At 40.9% G+C, this 12,500-nt stretch overlaps 1 protein-coding gene across 1 annotated transcript in view; it reads left to right on the top strand.

Moving 5' to 3' along the window:
• Positions 1-12,500, top strand: part of LOC139419439 (dolichyl-diphosphooligosaccharide--protein glycosyltransferase subunit STT3B-like) — an 85,296-nt gene that overhangs the window by 39,808 nt on the left and 32,988 nt on the right. The gene's annotated exons all lie outside the window — the stretch shown is intronic.

Below are 12,500 nucleotides of genomic sequence, written 5' to 3'. Positions count from 1 at the left end.
GACTTATACAGGTAGGTCAACACTGTGCTGTTATATACCTGACTTATACAGGTAGGTCAACACTGTGCTGTTATATACCTGACTTATACAGGTAGGTCAACACTGTGCTGTTATATACCTGAGTTACTGTATACAGGTAGGTCAACACTGTGCTGTTATATACCTGACTTATACAGGTAGGTCAACACTGTGCTGTTATATACCTGAGTTACTGTATACAGGTAGGTCAACACTGTGTTGTTATATACCTGAGTTACTGTATACAGGTAGGTCAACACTGTGCTGTTATATACCTGACTTATACAGGTAGGTCAACACTGTGCTGTTATATACCTGACTTATACAGGTAGGTCAACACTGTGCTGTTATATACCTGACTTATACAGGTAGGTCAACACTGTGCTGTTATATACTTGACTTATACAGGTAGGTCAACACTGTGCTGTTATATACCTGACTTATACAGGTAGGTCAACACTGTGCTGTTATATACCTGAGTTATACAGGTAGGTCAACACTGTGCTGTTATATACCTGACTTATACAGGTAGGTCAACACTGTGCTGTTATATACCTGACTTATACAGGTAGGTCAACACTGTGTTGTTATATACCTGACTTATACAGGTAGGTCAACACTGTGCTGTTATATACCTGAGTTACTGTATACAGGTAGGTCAACACTGTGCTGTTATATACCTGAGTTACTGTATACAGGTAGGTCAACACTGTGCTGTTATATACCTGACTTATACAGGTAGGTCAACACTGTGTTGTTATATACCTGACTTATACAGGTAGGTCAACACTGTGCTGTTATATACCTGACTTATACAGGTAGGTCAACACTGTCCTGTTATATACCTGACTTATACAGGTAGGTCAACACTGTGCTGTTATATACCTGACTTATACAGGTAGGTCAACACTGTGTTGTTATATACCTGACTTATACAGGTAGGTCAACACTGTGCTGTTATATACCTGACTTATACAGGTAGGTCAACACTGTGCTGTTATATACCTGACTTATACAGGTAGGTCAACACTGTGCTGTTATATACCTGAGTTACTGTATACAGGTAGGTCAACACTGTGCTGTTATATACCTGACTTATACAGGTAGGTCAACACTGTGTTGTTATATACCTGACTTATACAGGTAGGTCAACACTGTGCTGTTATATACCTGACTTATACAGGTAGGTCAACACTGTGCTGTTATATACCTGAGTTACTGTATACAGGTAGGTCAACACTGTGCTGTTATATACCTGACTTATACAGGTAGGTCAACACTGTGTTGTTATATACCTGAGTTACTGTATACAGGTAGGTCAACACTGTGCTGTTATATACCTGAGTTACTGTATACAGGTAGGTCAACACTGTGTTGTTATATACCTGAGTTACTGTATACAGGTAGGTCAACACTGTGTTGTTATATACCTGAGTTACTGTATACAGGTAGGTCAACACTGTGCTGTTATATACCTGAGTTACTGTATACAGGTAGGTCAACACTGTGTTGTTATATACCTGACTTATACAGGTAGGTCAACACTGTGCTGTTATATACCTGACTTATACAGGTAGGTCAACACTGTGCTGTTATATACCTGACTTATACAGGTAGGTCAACACTGTGCTGTTATATACCTGACTTATACAGGTAGGTCAACACTGTGTTGTTATATACCTGAGTTACTGTATACAGGTAGGTCAACACTGTGCTGTTATATACCTGAGTTACTGTATACAGGTAGGTCAACACTGTGCTGTTATATACCTGAGTTACTGTATACAGGTAGGTCAACACTGTGCTGTTATATACCTGACTTATACAGGTAGGTCAACACTGTGCTGTTATATACCTGAGTTACTGTATACAGGTAGGTCAACACTGTGTTGTTATATACCTGAGTTATACAGGTAGGTCAACACTGTGCTGTTATATACCTGACTTATACAGGTAGGTCAACACTGTGCTGTTATATACCTGACTTATACAGGTAGGTCAACACTGTGTTGTTATATACCTGAGTTACTGTATACAGGTAGGTCAACACTGTGCTGTTATATACCTGAGTTATACAGGTAGGTCAACACTGTGCTGTTATATACCTGACTTATACAGGTAGGTCAACACTGTGTTGTTATATACCTGAGTTACTGTATACAGGTAGGTCAACACTGTGTTGTTATATACCTGAGTTATACAGGTAGGTCAACACTGTGCTGTTATATACCTGACTTATACAGGTAGGTCAACACTGTGCTGTTATATACCTGACTTATACAGGTAGGTCAACACTGTGCTGTTATATACCTGACTTATACAGGTAGGTCAACACTGTGTTGTTATATACCTGAGTTACTGTATACAGGTAGGTCAACACTGTGTTGTTATATACCTGAGTTACTGTATACAGGTAGGTCAACACTGTGCTGTTATATACCTGAGTTACTGTATACAGGTAGGTCAACACTGTGTTGTTATATACCTGAGTTACTGTATACAGGTAGGTCAACACTGTGTTGTTATATACCTGAGTTACTGTATACAGGTAGGTCAACACTGTGCTGTTATATACCTAACTTATACAGGTAGGTCAACACTGTGTTGTTATATACCTGACTTATACAGGTAGGTCAACACTGTGCTGTTATATACCTGACTTATACAGGTAGGTCAACACTGTGCTGTTATATACCTGAGTTACTGTATACAGGTAGGTCAACACTGTGCTGTTATATACCTGAGTTACTGTATACAGGTAGGTCAACACTGTGTTGTTATATACCTGAGTTACTGTATACAGGTAGGTCAACACTGTGCTGTTATATACCTGAGTTATACAGGTAGGTCAACACTGTGCTGTTATATACCTGACTTATACAGGTAGGTCAACACTGTGCTGTTATATACCTGAGTTACTGTATACAGGTAGGTCAACACTGTGCTGTTATATACCTGACTTATACAGGTAGGTCAACACTGTGTTGTTATATACCTGACTTATACAGGTAGGTCAACACTGTGCTGTTATATACCTGACTTATACAGGTAGGTCAACACTGTGCTGTTATATACCTGAGTTACTGTATACAGGTAGGTCAACACTGTGCTGTTATATACCTGAGTTACTGTATACAGGTAGGTCAACACTGTGTTGTTATATACCTGAGTTACTGTATACAGGTAGGTCAACACTGTGCTGTTATATACCTGAGTTATACAGGTAGGTCAACACTGTGCTGTTATATACCTGACTTATACAGGTAGGTCAACACTGTGCTGTTATATACCTGACTTATACAGGTAGGTCAACACTGTGTTGTTATATACCTGAGTTACTGTATACAGGTAGGTCAACACTGTGTTGTTATATACCTGACTTATACAGGTAGGTCAACACTGTGTTGTTATATACCTGACTTATACAGGTAGGTCAACACTGTGTTGTTATATACCTGACTTATACAGGTAGGTCAACACTGTGCTGTTATATACCTGAGTTACTGTATACAGGTAGGTCAACACTGTGCTGTTATATACCTGAGTTATACAGGTAGGTCAACACTGTGCTGTTATATACTTGACTTATACAGGTAGGTCAACACTGTGCTGTTATATACCTGACTTATACAGGTAGGTCAACACTGTGTTGTTATATACCTGACTTATACAGGTAGGTCAACACTGTGTTGTTATATACCTGACTTATACAGGTAGGTCAACACTGTGCTGTTATATACCTGAGTTACTGTATACAGGTAGGTCAACACTGTGCTGTTATATACCTGAGTTACTGTATACAGGTAGGTCAACACTGTGTTGTTATATACCTGACTTATACAGGTAGGTCAACACTGTGCTGTTATATACTTGACTTATACAGGTAGGTCAACACTGTGTTGTTATATACCTGACTTATACAGGTAGGTCAACACTGTGCTGTTATATACCTGACTTATACAGGTAGGTCAACACTGTGCTGTTATATACCTGACTTATACAGGTAGGTCAACACTGTGCTGTTATATACCTGAGTTACTGTATACAGGTAGGTCAACACTGTGCTGTTATATACCTGAGTTACTGTATACAGGTAGGTCAACACTGTGCTGTTATATACCTGACTTATACAGGTAGGTCAACACTGTGTTGTTATATACCTGAGTTACTGTATACAGGTAGGTCAACACTGTGTTGTTATATACCTGAGTTACTGTATACAGGTAGGTCAACACTGTGCTGTTATATACCTGACTTATACAGGTAGGTCAACACTGTGCTGTTATATACCTGAGTTACTGTATACAGGTAGGTCAACACTGTGCTGTTATATACCTGACTTATACAGGTAGGTCAACACTGTGTTGTTATATACCTGACTTATACAGGTAGGTCAACACTGTGCTGTTATATACCTGACTTATACAGGTAGGTCAACACTGTGCTGTTATATACCTGAGTTACTGTATACAGGTAGGTCAACACTGTGCTGTTATATACCTGACTTATACAGGTAGGTCAACACTGTGTTGTTATATACCTGAGTTACTGTATACAGGTAGGTCAACACTGTGCTGTTATATACCTGAGTTACTGTATACAGGTAGGTCAACACTGTGCTGTTATATACCTGACTTATACAGGTAGGTCAACACTGTGTTGTTATATACCTGAGTTACTGTATACAGGTAGGTCAACACTGTGCTGTTATATACCTGAGTTATACAGGTAGGTCAACACTGTGCTGTTATATACCTGACTTATACAGGTAGGTCAACACTGTGTTGTTATATACCTGAGTTACTGTATACAGGTAGGTCAACACTGTGTTGTTATATACCTGAGTTATACAGGTAGGTCAACACTGTGCTGTTATATACCTGACTTATACAGGTAGGTCAACACTGTGCTGTTATATACCTGACTTATACAGGTAGGTCAACACTGTGCTGTTATATACCTGACTTATACAGGTAGGTCAACACTGTGTTGTTATATACCTGAGTTACTGTATACAGGTAGGTCAACACTGTGTTGTTATATACCTGAGTTACTGTATACAGGTAGGTCAACACTGTGCTGTTATATACCTGAGTTACTGTATACAGGTAGGTCAACACTGTGTTGTTATATACCTGAGTTACTGTATACAGGTAGGTCAACACTGTGTTGTTATATACCTGAGTTACTGTATACAGGTAGGTCAACACTGTGCTGTTATATACCTGACTTATACAGGTAGGTCAACACTGTGTTGTTATATACCTGACTTATACAGGTAGGTCAACACTGTGCTGTTATATACCTGACTTATACAGGTAGGTCAACACTGTGCTGTTATATACCTGAGTTACTGTATACAGGTAGGTCAACACTGTGCTGTTATATACCTGAGTTACTGTATACAGGTAGGTCAACACTGTGTTGTTATATACCTGAGTTACTGTATACAGGTAGGTCAACACTGTGCTGTTATATACCTGAGTTATACAGGTAGGTCAACACTGTGCTGTTATATACCTGACTTATACAGGTAGGTCAACACTGTGCTGTTATATACCTGACTTATACAGGTAGGTCAACACTGTGTTGTTATATACCTGAGTTACTGTATACAGGTAGGTCAACACTGTGTTGTTATATACCTGACTTATACAGGTAGGTCAACACTGTGCTGTTATATACCTGACTTATACAGGTAGGTCAACACTGTGCTGTTATATACCTGACTTATACAGGTAGGTCAACACTGTGCTGTTATATACCTGAGTTACTGTATACAGGTAGGTCAACACTGTGCTGTTATATACCTGAGTTACTGTATACAGGTAGGTCAACACTGTGCTGTTATATACCTGACTTATACAGGTAGGTCAACACTGTGTTGTTATATACCTGAGTTACTGTATACAGGTAGGTCAACACTGTGTTGTTATATACCTGAGTTACTGTATACAGGTAGGTCAACACTGTGCTGTTATATACCTGAGTTATACAGGTAGGTCAACACTGTGCTGTTAAATACCTGAGTTACTGTATACAGGTAGGTCAACACTGTGTTGTTATATACCTGAGTTACTGTATACAGGTAGGTCAACACTGTGCTGTTATATACCTGACTTATACAGGTAGGTCAACACTGTGCTGTTATATACTTGACTTATACAGGTAGGTCAACACTGTGTTGTTATATACCTGACTTATACAGGTAGGTCAACACTGTGCTGTTATATACTTGACTTATACAGGTAGGTCAACACTGTGTTGTTATATACCTGACTTATACAGGTAGGTCAACACTGTGCTGTTATATACCTGACTTATACAGGTAGGTCAACACTGTGCTGTTATATACCTGACTTATACAGGTAGGTCAACACTGTGCTGTTATATACCTGAGTTACTGTATACAGGTAGGTCAACACTGTGTTGTTATATACCTGAGTTATACAGGTAGGTCAACACTGTGCTGTTATATACCTGACATATACAGGTAGGTCAACACTGTGCTGTTATATACCTGACTTATACAGGTAGGTCAACACTGTGCTGTTATATACCTGAGTTACTGTATACAGGTAGGTCAACACTGTGTTGTTATATACCTGAGTTATACAGGTAGGTCAACACTGTGCTGTTATATACCTGACTTATACAGGTAGGTCAACACTGTGCTGTTATATACCTGACTTATACAGGTAGGTCAACACTGTGCTGTTATATACCTGACTTATACAGGTAGGTCAACACTGTGTTGTTATATACCTGAGTTACTGTATACAGGTAGGTCAACACTGTGTTGTTATATACCTGAGTTACTGTATACAGGTAGGTCAACACTGTGTTGTTATATACCTGAGTTACTGTATACAGGTAGGTCAACACTGTGCTGTTATATACCTGACTTATACAGGTAGGTCAACACTGTGTTGTTATATACCTGACTTATACAGGTAGGTCAACACTGTGTTGTTATATACCTGACTTATACAGGTAGGTCAACACTGTGCTGTTATATACCTGACTTATACAGGTAGGTCAACACTGTGTTGTTATATACCTGACTTATACAGGTAGGTCAACACTGTGTTGTTATATACCTGACTTATACAGGTAGGTCAACACTGTGCTGTTATATACCTGAGTTACTGTATACAGGTAGGTCAACACTGTGTTGTTATATACTTGACTTATACAGGTAGGTCAACACTGTGTTGTTATATACCTGACTTATACAGGTAGGTCAACACTGTGTTGTTATATACCTGACTTATACAGGTAGGTCAACACTGTGTTGTTATATACTTGAGTTACTGTATACAGGTAGGTCAACACTGTGTTGTTATATACCTGACTTATACAGGTAGGTCAACACTGTGTTGTTATATACCTGACTTATACAGGTAGGTCAACACTGTGCTGTTATATACCTGACTTATACAGGTAGGTCAACACTGTGCTGTTATATACCTGAGTTACTGTATACAGGTAGGTCAACACTGTGTTGTTATATACCTGACTTATACAGGTAGGTCAACACTGTGTTGTTATATACCTGACTTATACAGGTAGGTCAACACTGTGTTGTTATATACCTGACTTATACAGGTAGGTCAACACTGTGCTGTTATATACCTGACTTATACAGGTAGGTCAACACTGTGTTGTTATATACCTGACTTATACAGGTAGGTCAACACTGTGCTGTTATATACCTGACTTATACAGGTAGGTCAACACTGTGTTGTTATATACCTGACTTATACAGGTAGGTCAACACTGTGCTGTTATATACCTGAGTTACTGTATACAGGTAGGTCAACACTGTGTTGTTATATACCTGACTTATACAGGTAGGTCAACACTGTGCTGTTATATACTTGACTTATACAGGTAGGTCAACACTGTGTTGTTATATACCTGACTTATACAGGTAGGTCAACACTGTGCTGTTATATACCTGACTTATACAGGGAGGTCAACACTGTGCTGTTATATACCTGACTTATACAGGTAGGTCAACACTGTGTTGTTATATACCTGAGTTACTGTATACAGGTAGGTCAACACTGTGCTGTTATATACCTGAGTTATACAGGTAGGTCAACACTGTGCTGTTATTTACCTGAGTTACTGTATACAGGTAGGTCAACACTGTGTTGTTATATACCTGACTTATACAGGTAGGTCAACACTGTGTTGTTATATACCTGACTTATACAGGTAGGTCAACACTGTGCTGTTATATACCTGACTTATACAGGTAGGTCAACACTGTGCTGTTATATACCTGACTTATACAGGTAGGTCAACACTGTGTTGTTATATACCTGACTTATACAGGTAGGTCAACACTGTGTTGTTATATACCTGAGTTACTGTATACAGGTAGGTCAACACTGTGCTGTTATATACCTGAGTTATACAGGTAGGTCAACACTGTGCTGTTATATACCTGAGTTACTGTATACAGGTAGGTCAACACTGTGTTGTTATATACCTGAGTTACTGTATACAGGTAGGTCAACACTGTGTTGTTATATACCTGAGTTACTGTATACAGGTAGGTCAACACTGTGCTGTTATATACCTGACTTATACAGGTAGGTCACCTCCGTGCTGTTATATACAGTGGGGCAAAACAGTATTTAGTCAGCCACCAATTGTGCAAGTTCTCCCACTTAAAAAGATGAGAGAGGCCCACATCTATACCAACATCTATACCCTCATCTATACCCTCATCTGTACCCACATCAATACCCTCATCTATACCCTCATCTATACCCTCATCTATACCCTCATCTATACCCTCATCTATACCCACATCTATACCCACATCTATACCCTCATCTATACCCACATCTATACCCTCATCTATACCCTCATCTATACCCACATCTATACCCACATCTATACCCTCATCTATACCCTCATCTATACCCACATCTATACCCACATCTATACCCTCATCTATACCCTCATCTATACCCACATCTATACCCTCATCTATACCCTCATCTGTACCCACATCAATACCCACATCCATACTAACATCTATACCCTCATCTATACCCACATCTATACCCTCATCTATACCCTCATCTATACCCACATCTATACCCTCATCTATACCCTCATCTATACCCACATCTATACCCACATCTATACCCTCATCTATACCCTCATCTATACCCTCATCTATGCCCTCATCTATGCCCACATCCATACCCACTTCTATACCCACATCTATTCCCACATCTATACCCACATCTGTACCCTCATCCTCATCTATACCCACATCTCTACCCTCATCTGTACCCTCATCTATACCCACATCTATACCCACATCCTCATCTATACCCACATCTGTACCCTCATCTATACCCACATCTATACCCACATCTGTACCCTCATCTATACCCACATCTATACCCACATCTATACCCTCATCTATACCCACATCTATACCCACATCTATACCCTCATCTATACCCTCATCTATACCCACATCTATACCCTCATCTATACCCACATCTATACCCACATCTGTACCCTCATCTATACCCACATCTATACCCACATCTATACCCACATCCTCATCTATACCCACATCTGTACCCTCATCCTCATCTATACCCACATGTGTACCCTCATCTATACCCACATCTATACCCACATCCTCATCTATACCCACATCTATACCCTCATCTGTACCCTCATCCTCATCTATACCCACATCTATACCCACATCTGTACCCTCATCTATACCCACATCTATATCCACATCTGTACCCTCATCTATACTCACATCTATACCCACATCCTCATCTATACCCACATCTATACCCTCATCTGTACCCTCATCCTCATCTAGACCCACATCTGTACCCACATCTGTACCCTCATCCTCATCTATACCCACATCTATACCCACATCCTCATCTATACCCACATCTATACCCACATCTATACCCACATCTATACCCACATCTATACATGCAGTCGACCCTGACCGTTTTTGGGGTCCTTGCGAGCAAAACATTTTAGCCGCCCCCCTCTTGACAGAGGAGAAGAAAAATAGTGTTAATAATAATAATTAATAATTAATTTACTGTAATGCTACACGTTGCCATGGAGCGTAGAGAACATTCAGCAGTTCTAAAGCAAGTTGCTGCAATTCTACACGTTGCCATGGAGCGTAGAGAACATTTAGCAGTTCTAAAGCAAGTTGCTGTAATTCTACACGTTGCCATGGAGCGTAGAGAACATTCAGCAGTTCTAAAGCAAGTTGCTGTAATTCTAGTCATTTTGGGGCGGAGAGAAATGTTTGCAATTTTTAATAACATTGATTTTGTAAGTCACTATCTGAGTGAGATGGATTTACGAAATCAATGGGGGCCCACTGGTAATTTAACCATGATCCTACAGGTGTAGATAGCTGTCTGCTAGACTAACTTAACAACCCACAACTTGTTAGCTGACTGTCAGTGTGTGTGTGTGTGTGTGTGTGTGTGTGTGTGTGTGTGTGTGTGTGTGTGTGTGTGTGTGTGTGTGTGTGTGTGTCTGTGTCTGTGTCTGTGTCTGTGTCTGTGTCTGTGTCTGTGTCTGTGTCTGTCTGTGTGTGTGTGTGTGTGTCTGTGTCTGTGTCTGTGTCTGTGTGTGTGTGTGTGTGTGAACTATACTTGTGAGTACCAGAAGTCCTAGAATAGTAAAGCAACAAAGCTTTAGAGAAGTGAGGACATTTTGATGGTCTCCACTTGTAAAAAGGCTAGTTTAGGAGTCAGGAGTTAGGAGTCAGGAGTTAGGAGTCAGGAGTTTAGGAGTCAGGAGTTTAGGAGTCAGGAGTTAGGAGTTTAGGAGTCAGGAGTTTAGGAGTCAGGAGTTAGGAGTTTAGGAGTCAGGAGTTAGGAGTTTAGGAGTCAGGAGTTTAGGAGTCAGGAGTTAGAAGTTTAGGAGTCAGGAGTTTGGGAGTCAGGCGTTAGGAGTCAGGAGTCAGGAGTTTAGGAGTCAGGCTTAGGAGTTAGGAGTTAGGAGTCAGGAGTTTAGGAGTCAGGAGTTTAGGAGTCAGGCGTTAGGAGTTTAGGAGTCAGGAGTTTAGGAGTCAGGCTTAGGAGTCAGGAGTTAGAAGTTTAGGAGTCAGGAGTTTAGGAGTCAGGCGTTAGGAGTCAGGAGTCAGGAGTTTTGGAGTCAGGCTTAGGAGTTAGGACTTAGGAGTTTAGGATTTAGGAGTCAGGAGTTTAGGAGTCAGGAGTTTAGGAGTCAGGCATTTAGGAGTCAGGCGTTAGGAGTTAGGAATCAGGAGTTAGGAGTCAGGAGTTAGGAGTCAGGAGTTAGGAGTCAGGAGTTTAGGAGTCAGGAGTTTAGGAGTCGGGCGTTAGGAGTTTAGGAGTCAGGAGTTTAGGAGTCAGGAGTTTAGGAGTCAGGCGTTAGGAGTTTAGGAGTCGGGAGTTTAGGAGTCGGGAGTTTAGGAGTCAGGCGTTAGGAGTTTAGGAGTCAGGAGTTTAGGAGTCAGGAGTTTAGGAGTCAGGAGTTAGGAGTTTAGGAGTCAGGAGTTAGAAGTTTAGGAGTCAGGAGTTTAGGAGTCAGGCGTTAGGAGTCAGGAGTCAGGAGTTTAGGAGTCAGGCTTAGGAGTTAGGAGTTAGGAGTCAGGAGTTTAGGAGTCAGGAGTTTAGGAGTCAGGCGTTAGGAGTTTAGGAGTCAGGAGTTTAGGAGTCAGGCTTAGGAGTCAGGAGTTAGAAGTTTAGGAGTCAGGAGTTTAGGAGTCAGGCGTTAGGAGTCAGGAGTTTAGGAGTCAGGCTTAGGAGTTAGGAGTTAGGAGTTTAGGATTTAGGAGTCAGGAGTTTAGGAGTCAGGAGTTTAGGAGTCAGGAGTTTAGGAGTCAGGCGTTAGGAGTTTAGGAGTCAGGAGTTTAGGAGTCAGGAGTTTAGGAGTCAGGAGTTTAGGAGTCAGGCATTTAGGAGTCAGGCGTTAGGAGTTAGGAATCAGGAGTTAGGAGTCAGGAGTTAGGAGTCAGGAGTTAGGAGTCAGGAGTTTAGGAGTCAGGAGTTTAGGAGTCGGGCGTTAGGAGTTTAGGAGTCAGGAGTTTAGGAGTCAGGAGTTTAGGAGTCAGGCGTTAGGAGTTTAGGAGTTTAGGAGTCAGGAGTTTAGGAGTCAGGCGTTAGGAGTCTGGAGTTTAGGAGTCAGGAGTTTAGGAGTCAGGAGTTTAGGAGTCAGGCGTTAGGAGTTTAGGAGTCAGGAGTTTAGGAGTCAGGAGTTTAGGAGTCAGGAGTTTAGGAGTCAAGCGTTTAGGAGTCAGGCGTTAGGAGTTAGGAATCAGGAGTCAGGAGTTAGGAGTCAGGAGTTAGGAGTCAGGAGTTTAGGAGTCAGGAGTTTAGGAGTCAGGCGTTAGGAGTTTAGGAGTCAGGAGTTTAGGAGTCAGGAGTTTAGGAGTCAGGAGTTTAGGAGTCAGGCATTAGGAGTTTAGGAGTCAGGAGTTTAGGAGT

Source organism: Oncorhynchus clarkii, chromosome 2, assembly GCF_045791955.1.
Source record: "Oncorhynchus clarkii lewisi isolate Uvic-CL-2024 chromosome 2, UVic_Ocla_1.0, whole genome shotgun sequence".
Taxonomy (NCBI): domain Eukaryota; kingdom Metazoa; phylum Chordata; class Actinopteri; order Salmoniformes; family Salmonidae; genus Oncorhynchus; species Oncorhynchus clarkii.
Note: the sequence above shows the minus strand (reverse complement) of the source record. Positions and strands in the feature narration are given on the sequence as shown.